This window comes from Herpailurus yagouaroundi, unplaced genomic scaffold (genome assembly GCF_014898765.1).
Source record: "Herpailurus yagouaroundi ecotype Mexico unplaced genomic scaffold, PumYag 162, whole genome shotgun sequence".
NCBI lineage: Eukaryota > Metazoa > Chordata > Mammalia > Carnivora > Felidae > Herpailurus > Herpailurus yagouaroundi.
The window spans coordinates 9,093,497-9,107,769 of record NW_024412403.1 but is presented as its reverse complement, the minus strand read 5'-3'; the positions used below and the strand labels follow the sequence as shown (position 1 = coordinate 9,107,769).

At 46.8% G+C, this 14,273-nt stretch overlaps 1 protein-coding gene across 1 annotated transcript in view; it reads right to left on the bottom strand.

Annotated features, from left to right (window-relative positions):
• The window catches only part of CLDN14 (claudin 14), a 59,406-nt gene that overhangs the window by 24,897 nt on the left and 20,236 nt on the right, over nt 1–14,273 (bottom strand). Inside the window, exon 2 of the mRNA XM_040483957.1 lies at nt 8,046–8,183. The gene's annotated coding sequence lies outside the window, so the exon portion shown is untranslated. The remainder of the gene's footprint in view (nt 1–8,045; nt 8,184–14,273) is intronic.

The following is a 14,273-nucleotide window of genomic DNA, read 5'->3' as shown; positions in this document are numbered from 1 at the left end:
TATGCATTTTGAGTTTCTCAAGGTGGACCTGAGGTCTGCCTGTGTTAGCATCTGCACGGTTGCTTGTTCAAAGGCAGGTTCCAGGGCCCCGCCCTGGACCTACTGAAGCAGAATTTCAGGAGGCGGGTCTGGGAATTTGTGTTTTTACGTCAGCTCCAGCCCAATCCAGGTGATTCTTGCGCACGGTGAAGTTGAGAATCACGGATCCAGACCCGTAGGTAACAAATGTGGATTCGAAATACACTGGTGGGGTCAAGGACACACGAGTGGCTTATTAGAGCTCACGGAGCCAGGCGGGGCAAAGCCAAAAACGATTTACTGCTTTCTGGGTGACCAGCGGCTCCAAGGACTGCCATGGTCTCCTGGTGCAGAGTGATAGCCTCACAGAATCAGGTGGCTGGTGGGGAGAAACTGGGGGGTCTCCTGAGTGACCCCACGGGCAGTGCCGGGCTGCCCCAGCTGCAGACAGAGCCTACGTGTCTTCCCATGCTGGTCTCCCCCGAGGCGGAGAATTAGAGCATGCTGTTCATTTATAATGTTTGCTTTGCTTTTGGAAACACCTCAGGGCAACTCGGGATAGGTTTCCACAGCGGTGTTTGACTTGGCTTAGTTGCAGAGTTCCCCCTTTTTAGTCTATTTATTGCAAGTTAGCACACGGCCCCGTATCCAGGAGTCCGACACCGGGTCTGACAGAAGTCGAGGGCAGGCAAATGAAAGGAAATGGTGGGAGGGCTGAATCGCGTCCCCCACCCACCTTCCTGGCTGAGAGCTCAGCTGAGGTCCGACCTGTTACTGCGGCCTAAGGTGCCTCGGGACGGAGTGACGCGTCCAGCCACTGCCTGCCCTACATCAGGGTCTGAAGGATCCTTTTCCAAGATGGAGATATACTCCATCTTTCAACTACCTTTTGTTTTGTTTTGTTTTGTTTTAAAACAACTACCTTTCAATAGTAAATTGCTGGTCCTCTTGATGTTTACTTTCAAGTTTCAAATAGATGCCATATTACATTTTCATAATAACCTAATGGCCATCACTGTGCCGTCTGTCTCATTTACATCATTTCATTTAATCCGCATAAAACTCTATGTAGTCAGCCTCATTAGATCCCATTTAATAGTGAGAAAACAGGGGCGCCTGGGTGGCTCAGTCGGTTAAGCGTCGACTTCGGCTCAGGTCGTGATCTCGCGGTTTGTGAGTTTGAGCCCCGCGTCCGGCTCTGTTGCTGACAGCTCGGAGCCGGGAGCCTGCTTCCGATTCTGTGTCTCTCTCTCCCTCTGCCCCTCCCCCGCTCATACTCTGTCTCTCTCTGTCTTTCAATAATAAATAAACGTTAAAAAAAATTTAATAATGAGAAGACAAATTCAGAGACGTTAAGTGAGTGGCCCAACATGACCCAGCTCATAAATGGGGACCGGGGCTTGCAACTCAGCAACATGTTTTCTCAGCACCATGAGCCCTCTCTGTCTGCTGACGACCTACCCCAGGCTGAACCTTGCCTCTTGCCTGGAAGAAGCAAAAAACCAAGTCTGGCTGAGGGCTGAAAGACTTGCATTACCCTCCTAGTTTGTGTTAGCAAAATGAAAAGTGAGGAAATGCACTCATTCACACTGACATGTCTGCAGAGAGCTTCTGTTCACATATTTCTTTCCATAAACCTGAGAAGCATGACTGAGAGTCACTAGCGTGAGTGGCAGAAACAGCTTAAGATCCAATCAGAACATAATCAGCACCTTTGGGATATGGCCACTGTCATCTGACCCACGAAGCGTCATGCTCAAAGGTGTGGGGGTCGGGTGGAATTTGGGACGTTTGGAATCTGAGACATTCGTCTCTGGGCTGAGACCGGCGAGCTGAACTGGGGACCTACACACTTGGACCCAAGCACCCCCACATTTCCCACTCGAAGATCCCTTTCATGCGGCTTCCCTCCCATATTTCCTGCACCAAGGGCATGGGCGCAGCCCTCCTGCCCTGTACCCAAGGGTGGCCATTGCGGTCCATCGCAACTGCAGGCTCTCTCAGTCTCTCTGAGCAGCAGCCTGGGCCTGAATTAGAGGACCCGTGGTTCTCTCAATACAAGGGACACATGGCAGGCTCCCAGCCAGTCCCTGGTCCTGGGTAAGGGTGGCTTTTCATGGAATGAGGAAGATTGAAATGAAAATAGTTTAGGACTTGGTTACTCGGCCGTGAAGGAACACTGGATAGAAAAGAGTTCTCTGAATTTAAAAAGCTCAGTGATTGATGAAGTCCAAAGACCCCAAAAGGGGCTCAACTTTTGTTTTTGTTTTTTTTTTTTAGTCTGAGAGAGAGAGGGAGAGAGTCTCAAGAGGACTCCACACTCAGCACAGAGCTAGATCCGGGGCTCAATCCCATGACCCTGGGATCATGACCTGAGCCAAAATCAAGAGTTGGGTGCTCGACCCGGGCACCGCTTGGCACCCCTCAGCTATTATTTAAACATGAATTGCATGCCTGGACCTTGTACAGCACGGTTTAGAGAGTCTGGACCAGACAAGCTGGAAGGGCTTAATGGTACTGCTCTGCCTTAAATATGCAGAAAAACACCATCGTTTGATTCTCCTATTGAGCTAAAAGCAGTAAGAATAAACCACCATGAGCCACAGTACTTACTATTGGATCAGCTGCCCATTTTGTGTTCCGTGTTTACACATGTGAATTCTAGAAGCCACAATAGTTGAAGCTGGTGCTGTTATCCCCAGTTTGCATAGTGGGGAACAACAGATTTGGCGAATTTGGTAACTTGCACAAAATTACAAAGTTAGCAAGTGGTAAGGCCCAGAAATGAACGGGGTCCTTTCTTCTCTACACTGTCTCCCATGAACTATTCTTCCTCTCCCCACTGTAGTCTCACGCGGTATCACATTCTACTGCTCCACTAGCCAGGTCAAGAGCAGTTACGCCATCTTTGTAATATGCTGGGGGGTCAGCCCCGGAATTAGCAGGGTTCCACTCCCAGCCAAGAAAAGAATATTCCAAGGAAATGATACCTTAGATTTTTTTTTTTTTTTTTTGCCTTAGTGGATAGACATTACGTGAGAGGGTTACGGTATGTTAAAGATATATTACTGTGACGTCTTGTAAATTTTATAGCCACCGTTTTACACTTCATTGACATTCCTGATCTTATTGTGGTGTTCACTTCAAATAATGTTGCACAGATGAATGTGTAAGAATCAAATGCAAGTTGTACATTGATGATGCACTAAATGATGATATCTTTAGGAATGAATTTTTTCTTGAGTATTGTGGTTTTAATGTTATTCATGATTGCTTTAATAAGTAGAGTTTCTTTGCCTTCATAATTGTAATAGTTATAAGAAACATGAGTTGTTTAGTTTTTGTTTATAAAACAAAATACTGAACATTTCTTGACTATTAAAAAATCTATACAATCTCAGAAACATCTGACTTGAATGAATGAAGGAAAAGTTTCTCAGTCTGGGCAACACATTTAAAGGCTTGGGAAGCTTTTAAAATTCTTAATTCTAGAGCAATTAGGTCAGGTCTCTGAGAAGTGTGCTCTGCCTAGTTATAATTTAGAAAATTCTGCAGGTGATTCCAACATGTAGCCAGTGTTGAGAACTACTGGGTCTAGACAATAATGGATTTTTAAATTTATGAAGTTAGAATATCAGTGCATTAGTGTAACATAAAGGATAAAGACCTACATTATGCATTAAAATGAATAGTTTTGAATATAATACATGCAACAAGTCCGTAAGTTACAGATACAATTCAATATTCAATAAATATTACTGAAAGAATGAACATCCTACAAAGTTTCATATCGAAAATCCTATTTTGACGAAACAAAGATAATTGTAAGAAGTTATAGGTGAGACAGAAACATTTTTAATTAAACCATAATACGCCATATATTATGAGCTACACTCCCAGTTTCAAAAAAGTTCAAAACAGGGAAAAATCTGTTCTATAATTGATGAATACAGTGCTGTGCATATTATTAGTGTCCACTAGATGCCGCTGTAATCTGCTACTTCAGGTTTCAAAGGCAATCTGAAAACCAATGTTCTCCAAGTACCTAAAATTGTAATAATCCACCTCTTTTGAAGACAAAAGACTTAAAAGTCTCATATTCTGAGGAGCTGCTGCTCATTACGTCCCTTGTATTAAGACCTAACCAATATCCCTAGGTGTAAAATTATGTAAAATGTGAATTGAAAAGTTTGAAAGGCTTGAAAGAAAAAGTGCTATTGCTTCCCTTGGGGCCCCCCCCCCCCCCCCCCCAGATTTCACATTTCTCTTGTTTGTAGTGGGTTATAGAGAAGAGACAGTAATAGGAAGGCTGGTGTTTGACTTAAATCAAGGAAAAAAGTAAAATCTAAAGGACAGAAAACAATGTCTTCTCATGAAGGCGGCAGATCATGGCACCTTGTGCATATGAGTTACTGCTTGCCACCACCAGAAAGGTCGGGGGGGGGAAAGGGGGGAGGAGCCAGGGTCAACGGGACTGGGCCTCAAGCTTAAACCCAAGCCCAGTGTAAACCCTGGGAATTAAACCAAGGCCTCCACGGATGAAAACCTGGATGAATCCCCCTATTGGGTGAGAATCACTCTCCCAGCAAAATAATAGAGGCTTTGGGTCAAAAGGAAGCTTGCAAAAGCTTCTGGAAAAGTGCATAGAGTACTGCTGCTCAAACTGTTCCAGATCTCCAGTGAGATGAGAACAGAAATTGAGATTCAGCATTTCAAAATACTTTTATAGCAAAATAACAAAGTCATTTTTATGTCTGTGAAATGTAATAGAAAGAAACTGAACTCATATTTTGTATGCATTTTTTATTTCATTTTTCTAGTAATTCAGTATATCTAGTATTCTACCAAAGTACTGGTCCGTAACACATTGGAAAGTATTAAAAAACAGTCTTTCACCCCAAATAGCTTGGGAAGGACTGCAGAAAGCCCACCTGAGCTGTAGCGGGAGGGGGACCCCAGGACAACAACCCTATTAAACTCCTTACTAATTTTCTAGTGGACAACATAGGTCAAAAAGGGCTGAAGAACAGGCACTTTGATTGTGAGACACAGAATGACTGGAGGGGTAAAAAGAAATCCAAAGAACAGAGCACCTCGGGGAGCCGCAGCCCGGAGCCCACGGCCGGCAGCTCACCCTAGAACCCCACGAGCTCTTCGAGGCTCAGAGACTCCCCACCATCACCCTTAAGCTGCCCCCCTTGCCAAATGCACACACACAACAACCTGACCTTGGGATAAGAGGAACTCGGGGGGGGGGGGGGGTGGGCACAGTGAAAAGAAAACACACAACCACTCAGAGTTGCTCAAAACTTACGTGTTTAGTTTTGTAAGAGAAGTGCATTAACTCCTTCCTGGCTTGGCCCGGTCCAAACCAGCTGGCTTTGATGGAAACGTGACTTAGGGCACCATGGCTTTCCACGTATGGATAGCCGAGTTGACAATTTTGCTTCTCTGAAAAAATGCCCTGTTGATACTATCATACTATCAAAACGTCAACTGTGAATACTCTTTAACCCAGCGGTTTGCCTGCTAGAAATTCACCCTACAGGTACTCTCTTACAGCAAGCAAAGGCAACACTCGTTGATTCTTTTTGCTGGCGAAAAAACTGGATGAAACCAAAATGGCGCTCAACGAGAGTCTAGTTAACCAATGGCACCCCGCATGGTGGAAGAGAGCGCCCCATTAAAAGGCTCAGCGCTCCTCTGTGTAGTCCTGTGGAAAGAGTTCCAAGGCGCAATTTTAAGTACAAGAAGCCAGTTGAGCACAATGGGTACAGTGTGATCATATTCGTGTGAAACAAGAAGCATATGCATTTTGATCATGCAGAGAGCGCTTCTGGAAGCTGCATAAGCATCTGTTCACAATGGTTACCTCTGGGGAGTGAAGCAAAGGCTCTAGACAAAGGAGAAGGAGTTTTGTATCCGCCATCACACGCTTCTATCTTCTCTTTTAAGTAACAGTATGTATTAATTTAACACGGAACAAGGTGCCCGTCCCAGAGACGCAAGAGCTGCCGGAAATGGCAGCAGGTATCGGTCAGCCAAAGGTGTAACGTGAAACGAGGGGTCGCATAAAGTCAGTCATGCTGTAAAGGTCAAGAGGCATCGACAAAAGCAAGAAACGCAACTCCTAGATTGCTTTCACCCTTGGCTGGTGAATAGTTCTAGTAACAGGCAGTCTCAGCCTAGGGGGACCCCATCAAATCCGGGGGAACGTATGGCAGGGGATCTGAGGCTTCCAGGATCTGAGGCCATCACCAGGTAAAAGAGTCCAGAGATAACGGCCTGAGTTTTGAATTACTGTGTGGACACAGAATGGGCAGAAAGGGGATTGGGGCGAAATGGTACAGGAACCTGGGGGCGAGGTTCGGAGAGCCCCCGGGGACCGGGTGGGGGACTTTGCGATCCGAAGCAGCCTCACAAGCAGTACTGCACACCTGGGAGAGCCGACCGGGGCCAGGGGTGACCGAGCGTCCAGGTGGAAGCCAAAATCAAGCTGATAAAGACGTGAAGAGCAAACCTTCCTGACTTCTGCTCCCCTTCTGTGTCACGGTCTATCCGACACCGTGATGGGGGGCCTGGCCAGGGGTGGCGGGCAGGGGCAGGTCGGCAGGGGGCCACCACCCGCAGGAGCACGGGTGTGCTTGGAAAGAGACCTAACGCCCTGTTCTATCAGCCAGGTTGGGCAGGGGCAGGGGAACGCCTGCACCATCATAGAAAAACCAAAACACGGCAAGACAGAGAGACAATAGTCTTTTCCACTACCGCCCTTGGGGGGAACAGAGGGGGACCGGGAGGGATTCTTGAACGCGGCCGGGCCCGGAGTGAGGGGTTCCCAGAGCCAGAACAGTGTCTTCTGACACAGGCCGGTGCCCTTAATTGCCGGGCTTCTGTTTTGCTGCAAGCAGGCTGCAAATTGGGAGCCAGAAATAAAGTCTCTGGAGCGGAGGGGAGAGACTGAAGCTGCCCCCAAGGGCCTTTCTTCCTGCTGGGCCCTTCCTTGATTTATTCAGAGCACTCAGCCTTTCCTCTGAGTAAATACTGAACAAATATTTTAAAACCACCGTTTAAACAGTGTGGAATTATTAGCTCGTCTCCACCCGGCCCCGGGCACGGCCGCTGTGCTGACCGCATCCCCCAAGGCCTGCGGGTGGGGGAACGGCCCTGCGCCCCGTACACTTCCGGTGGCGGCACGGCCATCTTGAGAGGAGGCGACGCTCGGGCTATGCTCGCACCGGAAGCTGCTGGGGCCGGAAGCTGCTCAGGCCAGAAGCTGCGTGGCCAGTGCCCCGGGCCTCATTTTGGGCTCAGCTAGAGAAGGGTAGATGGGCATGGAGGTGTCCACAGGAAAGTAGGAGTGGGGATGCCATGGAACTTTTCAGACCCAGAGAAGAAGGAGAGCTGTGGTAACGTGACTGAGGTGTTGTCTGAAAGTCTCCATGAAGAAATAAGGAGAAAGGCAGAGGCAATGCTGAAAGGAGGCTGCCCCCACCACGCTGAAAATTTCTCTAACAACGTCGGGAGTCCCGAGGTTCTTCTCTTGAGGAATACAGTAGTCACTGCCTTAGAGGTTTTGGTTTAGAGCGACACCCTAGAAACCAAGTCTGCTTACCGATCTCCTGCACAACCTGCCAAAGGGGCACAGTCAGAGCCCTGCCTGAGATGCGCTTTCACCCTTGGGGCTCACGGGAGCCATCCAGCCTTGGCTAGAGAGGGTGGTATGAACAGCCAGAACCCGGTAATATCCAGGGCTCAGTCGTCTTCTTGGCCTCCTCAACCTCAAGTGAGCACGGCTCCCTCTCAGCCCCCCAGCATAGAGCTGCTCAGGACATTCTTCCACCAGTCAGACTAGAAATACCGGAAAAGCAAAGAGAGCTGCCCTCAGAGGCAGCCTCGGTATTTTCTTTCCTTTTGGCGGGTTCAATTTTAACTAGAAACTGGAATAATAATTATAATGATACATGTTTACAGGTTTTAACTAATTGATCCCTTGGAGTCCTCTTCTAGGGGGAGAGCATTCTACCCACCTCATACATCAGGAAAACAAGAAGCCATATGGTTGGGCTGGGCTGGGTGGTCGCTGGTGTCAGTAGGAGAGTGGAGACGTTGGCTTCAACAGTTCTTGACTTCTTGGCCTGTGTCCAGATCGCTGGGCCTTGCAGCCCCTAGAAGGGGTAACACATGAGAAATTGACATGGACCAGACCATAAACTATCAGGAGCAGTTGGCGTTCCTTGGGAGGGTGGGCTCCGTGGCCCTGCCTGTGCCTGTTTCTCTTGGAGAGACAGGCTTGGTGAGGAGGAAAGCCCATTTCTTCAGGAGTGTTTTGCCCATCTTTAATTACCAGTTAAAGCAAAAACATTCTGTAGAGAAAACTCCACTTGAAAGAAAACTCCCACGTTACTGTAAAGGTTTCATCTTTCCCTTTTGAATTCCAAGATCTGCAGCCATATAATCCAATGTTGGCCTAAAAAAAATATTTGTTTATAGAAATACCCACATGAGGTATTGGGGACACCAATACCAGGGCATGGAGGTGGAGCCTGTATGGTAACCCCCAGCCAAATCCCTCAAATCAGCTCTGACCTACTTATTATGAACCGTCTTACCCTGTTTTAGCAAGTGGTGTCTAGATTTTCTCTTGATTCTACCTTCTCTATCTGCCAGCAATAGTTTTCTCAACGAATTAGGGTGAGATGGTGGGTGTAGGTGAGGGGAGAAGGGTCATAAAGGTCTTCAATGGTCATGACTATTTCAAGGTCAGGGAGGTGGTAGAAACAAAGGGAGTCAGGTTGGGAATCCTCCAACCCCAACAGATGAAGACACACACACAGAGGCATGCAAGTCAGCAAAGAAATGCAGGCTGGGTTCCCAAAGAGAAATGCTTGTATTTTTTATACAAGTGGAGGGTCAAGTACAATCCTTTCGGAGTATAACAAGGCAGGTTACCAGTCCTGTTGGGAAGCATAGCCTTGCAGCTCAATAGATTTTCCCTCTAAACCCACAATAGGCATTTACTTAGTCTTGATCCCATATCACCTGGTGGTGGTGTCCAATATTTCATGTGGGTGTCCTATTTCCCTAATTCACATGTAGGCTTTTGAGTAGGTGGGACCAGAGTTTTCATAATCAATATTAATTAAAATGATTGATCAAACAGTTTCCCCTTGTGTGTTATCAGCTGAGGGACATAAACTAATTTCAGTTTCATTCCTATTGCTTGATTTCTTTTCATCGTCCCAAGTTTCCTGTTAAGGCCCAAGCTTTAAGAGTCTTCCCCAATGCAAAGAGCACATCTGGGAGACATGTGTTTCATTTCTTTGCTTTTTCACAATGGTAATTTTTTCGGCTACTACAGGAAGCTCGTGGATTCAGAAGTACAAGGAGCCCCACCAAGGCCTAAGATGATATCCGCTGATGCTATCAGCAGGTCTGAATGCCAACATCTGCTTAAAGAGTGATTGCCCTGAGAGGTTCATTTGGTTGGTCTGTTTGCAGGTGATAACCTCATATTGAAGTAATTTCTCCCCACCAAAGGGTCTAGAATAGGTTCAGTTGTAATCTATTTTATGTAGTTGTGACTGCCTTAAGAAACCTGGAAAGGGTTATTAAGAGTGTGTGTCTAGGCAAATGGATAACTTTTCCAGCTCAACAGTCTGTGAACACCATTAGTAGCCTTTGAAATGGTTCTCCAGGAAGTGTGGGCTGTTAATAACCCTGCCCCGATGCTCCTATGTGAGCTGAACAATGAGATAATGTATAACTTTGCAAGTAGCCCAAAGTGCTCTGAATTGACAGCCTGCTCAGGGAGAGGGAGATGTTGTGACATCCTGTACCCAGAAAACGCTACCAAAGCACCAGTGGAAGATGACCAACTTTCTCTTGCTCGTAGATTGATTTGTCACTCTTGTCGATGGGCCAAAGAATGACAAACTGATAGACCATGGTGCCGGGTACCTTTACTGGCTCAGAAAAGGGCTCCTTGTCAGTCCATCAGAGGTGCTAAGACAACTCAGGTGGCAAGGGAGAGAGGATCCTTTCATCAATAGCTATTAATTGACTTTCACTTTGCAGGAACATTTTATATTAAGTGTTTGGCTGTAGAAAGAAAAATATGCCCTCAGGATATTCATACTCTAGCTAGGGAGATAAGGCCCAAGATTGAAAAGCTACCTAAGATACAAGGCAGTGGAATATCTACCCTTAGGGATAATATTCAGTCATTACAGTGAATCAAGTGGATCCAGAAGTACTGAGAGCCAAGTAGAAAAAGGCCATTGGCAGAACAGGAAACCATCTACGTAAAAAGGAAAGCAAAGCACCTATGTGTGTAATGAACATATGTATATATGCAGATGCATAAAGGGGATAGGAAGAGGAGACACCAATGTAGAGACAGAAGTTCCTTCTGGGGAGGGAAGTGAGGTTGGGGGAGGGCAGTGAAAGACACCTTTCATATTTCTACTCCACATACTTCTGTATGGAGTAAATTATTTAGAACAAGAAAATACGTATACATTTCTTATGTAAAAAAAAGGAAAAGAGTGGAAAAATGCAACAAAGCAAGTACATGAGAAACACCAATGGGTGACCCCAAAGGTTAGTGCGGTGGTCTCGTAATCTCTTCAGCGGCCCCTTCCACCTTCTCCTGGTGTTCAGAACCCGGCTTTGCTCAGGAATGGGTGCGCATGTCTCTGGACACACCTGAAGAAAACCAAATGGTGATGGTTCCCATCCCTCTGCGATGATCTCTTGCGCTTGACCATATGATATAATCAGGGCCAGTGAGATTTAAAGGAACGCCCAGGGGGCTGCTGGTTAAGCTTTGCTCTTAAAGAGAGGAGCAAAGGGGACAAAGCGCTCCTTCCTTCTACTGGATATCGCAGTGTCTGGATTGAGTATTGGCACACAGTACATACAGTATGACATGCAGCAGCCATCTTGCACCTTAGGAAGCTACCCCAGGGACCAAGCCAAACACTGAGGATGCTGGTAGAAAGACAGAGAAACTGGAGTCCTTGAAGACGCTATGGAGCCACTGAATCAAGCTACCCAGAGCTGCCCTGCCTCAGGACTTCTGCTCCAGCGAGAGAACACATTTTTCTTTTGGTTGAAGTGGGACTATCCATTACTTGCAACCCAACTCAGCCTGATGGACTTATCGGTCAGCTGGAGACCTGTCTGGGGCCTCAAGCCCCTTGGGCACCTCTGAGGGGACCTTCGGCCCTCAGCACCACACCTCCCGGACAGTAGAACATACTCCAGAACAGAGAAGGAGTCGTGAACCCTTTGGGCTGGGAGGAGCCTGGGAACTCATCCTGAGACCGGGGGACCCATTCCCCTGGCATGTCAGCGGGTGAGGAGAACGTCAGACAAATAGCCCCAAAGCCTGCCCCTGGGGGTTTTGATACAAGTTCCTAACAGAGGCAGGAGCTGCACTCGGAAGGCCAAAAGAGCCATCACAGCCAAAGGCTACTTGGAGGAAACGTTTCCTTTCCTTGGAGCAGAGAGCCCCTCGGCGCTTCTGGAGGAGTGAGAAAGGAGGACCTGAGCAGATTCCCAAGAGTGGGAATTGAGTGTGGGGTTGGAGGGGTGGCTGCCCAGGGCAGGACCACAGCCTTGCGGAGCCCGGGCCAGGCAGCAGTGGACTTGAGCAGGCTGGAGGTGGCTTGCAGCCGCACGCACGGGGGAAGAGGCGAGAAAGGCTGGGAGTCGGCCTCCTGCAGGTGTTCCCAGGACCCCCCACAAATTTCCCCAGAAGTGATGATGGTTTTGATTGGTTTGTAGAGGAGTCTACCTGAATTAAACTCCAGCCCCTAAACTGGTATTGATTTAAAATGTTTTACACTGGGGTAATTCCTTTTAGTGTGTTGGGGCTCCTGAAGGGAGGGCAGGGAAATGAAGTCTTACTTACTGTGGTTGCTTGAGGGGGAGAGAAGGAGAGAGGGAGGAGAGGGATGATTTCTGGTCCTAAACCTGGTCCTAAGGAGGGGGTGACTGGTTTCTACTTGGGCTCTGAACACTCAACCCTGCATGGAGGTATCTGTTTCTTTTCCTGGTCTCACCTCCAACTTGAAATCAATCACCTTGCTCACTTCTTGGAGCGAAGTCAAGGAAGGCTTACTGTTAAATCACAAACTCTGAGAGGGGGTACAAAACCCAGCCCCCGCTTTCAAACTACTCTGTGGCACTCTAAAGTGACGTGACTGTGCTCCAGAGGCCCCAAACGCTCAGCTCCAACCTCATTAAAAAGATTTCCCCACCTCACACCCAGTAGGATGGCTACTATATATATAATTATACATATAATATATATAAGAGAAAAATAAAAAAAAAAACCAAACGCGTTGGTGAGGTGGTAAAGAAAGTGGAACCCTTGGTCATTGCTGGGGGCGGGGAGGACATAAATGGGTGCAGCCACTATGGACAACAGTATGGAGACTCCTCAAAAAATTAAACATAGAATTACTATCATATGATCCTACAATTTCACTCCTAGATATATATCCCCCAAATTGAAAGCAGGGACTCAAAACAGATACTCGGATTCCCATGTTCACAGCAGCATTAGCCACAATAGCCAAACGGTGGGAACAACTCGGATGCCCACCGATGGCTGAATGGAGAAACAAAATGTGGATATGCATACAACAGAGTGTTATTCAGTCTTTGCAGGGACTGAAGTTCTGATATATGCTACGACTCAAAAACATTTTGAGTGAACGAAGCCAGACACAAAAGGACCAGTCGTGTGATTCCATGGTTGGGAGGTACCTAGAGGAGTCAAATTCATAGAGACAGAAAGTGGATTAGTGGCTTCCAGGGGCTGGGGAGGGAGGCACAGGGAGTTAGTGTTTAATGGGTACAGAGTTTGTGTTTGGTATAATGAAAAAGTCCAGAGTACTCAACGTCGCTGAATTGTACCTTCAAAACTGGTTAAAATGGTAAATTTGATGTTACATAAATCTTCCCACAATTTTACTTTGTTTGTTTATCTTTTAAGTGTTTATTTATTTATTTTGGAGGGAGGGAGGGAGAGAGAGAGCGAGCGAGCATGAGCAGGGGAGGGGCAGAGAGAGAGGGAGAGACAGAATCCCAAGCGGGCTCTGCACTGTCAGCGCAGAGCCCGATGCGGGGCTTGAACTCACGAACTGTGAGATCACGTCCTGAGCTGAAATCAAGAGTCGGACGCTTAACCGACTGAGCCACCCACACGCCCCAATTTTACAATTTTAAAAATTAAAATAATATTTAGAATTATTAACATTAAATAAGAAATAAATTAATAACGGAAAACTGTAATAAAAACATCATAAGCATTCAGATAGTCAAAAAATACCCTGTTTATACATTGGAGACCACCTGTGTGTTAAATTGGGCTTCCTTCTTGCTTTCTCTTTGTGGCCGCTCAGGAATCAAGTTTCTCTCAGCATTTCTCTGAGGGAGTTCGCATATATCACAAATATGCCAGGGGTTAAGAAGCTTGTATCTCCCGCCCTAATCTTTTAAAAATTCAGGGGCGCCTGGGTGGCGCAGTCGGTTAAGCGTCCGACTTCAGCCAGGTCACGATCTCGCGGTCCGTGAGTTCGAGCCCCGCGTCGGGCTCTGGGCTGATGGCTCAGAGCCTGGAGCCTGTTTCCGATTCTGTGTCTCCCTCTCTCTCTGCCCCTCGCCCGTTCATGCTCTCTCTCTGTCCCAAAAATAAATAAATGTTGGAAAAAAAATAATAATAAATAAAAAAATAAAAAATAAATAAAAATTCAGACCTACTCTTATCCACTCAGATAAAATTGTGGGAGCCTAGCTATAACCTGCTGTCATCACAGCCCCCGACCCAGTTGTGTAAAAACACGTCTGATGTGCCCAATCATTTTATATTTGTTACTTATTTAAGTTTCCGATGCATCACGCATCACTTTGATGTTTCTGAATAAGAACACAAACTACCATTAGATACTGTCAGTGCTCTGCTTTGGAACAGAAACTTCCCTCTCTCTCCTCTTTCAAGTTTAATCAAAGAGCATCTTGACACAGCCATCTGGAACTTGCTCTTGATTTTCATATTCATCAGAACATACAAACGTCATCCATTTGAACTCATAAAATAAAATTTTGCAAATAAAATACCATGTTCGTTTCAAAAATGGGGGTTGCTATAAGATTTGAATTCCGGGGCGCCTGGGTGGCGCAGTCGGTTAAGCGTCCGACTTCAGCCAGGTCACGATCTCGCGGTCCGTGAGTTCGAGCCCCGCGTC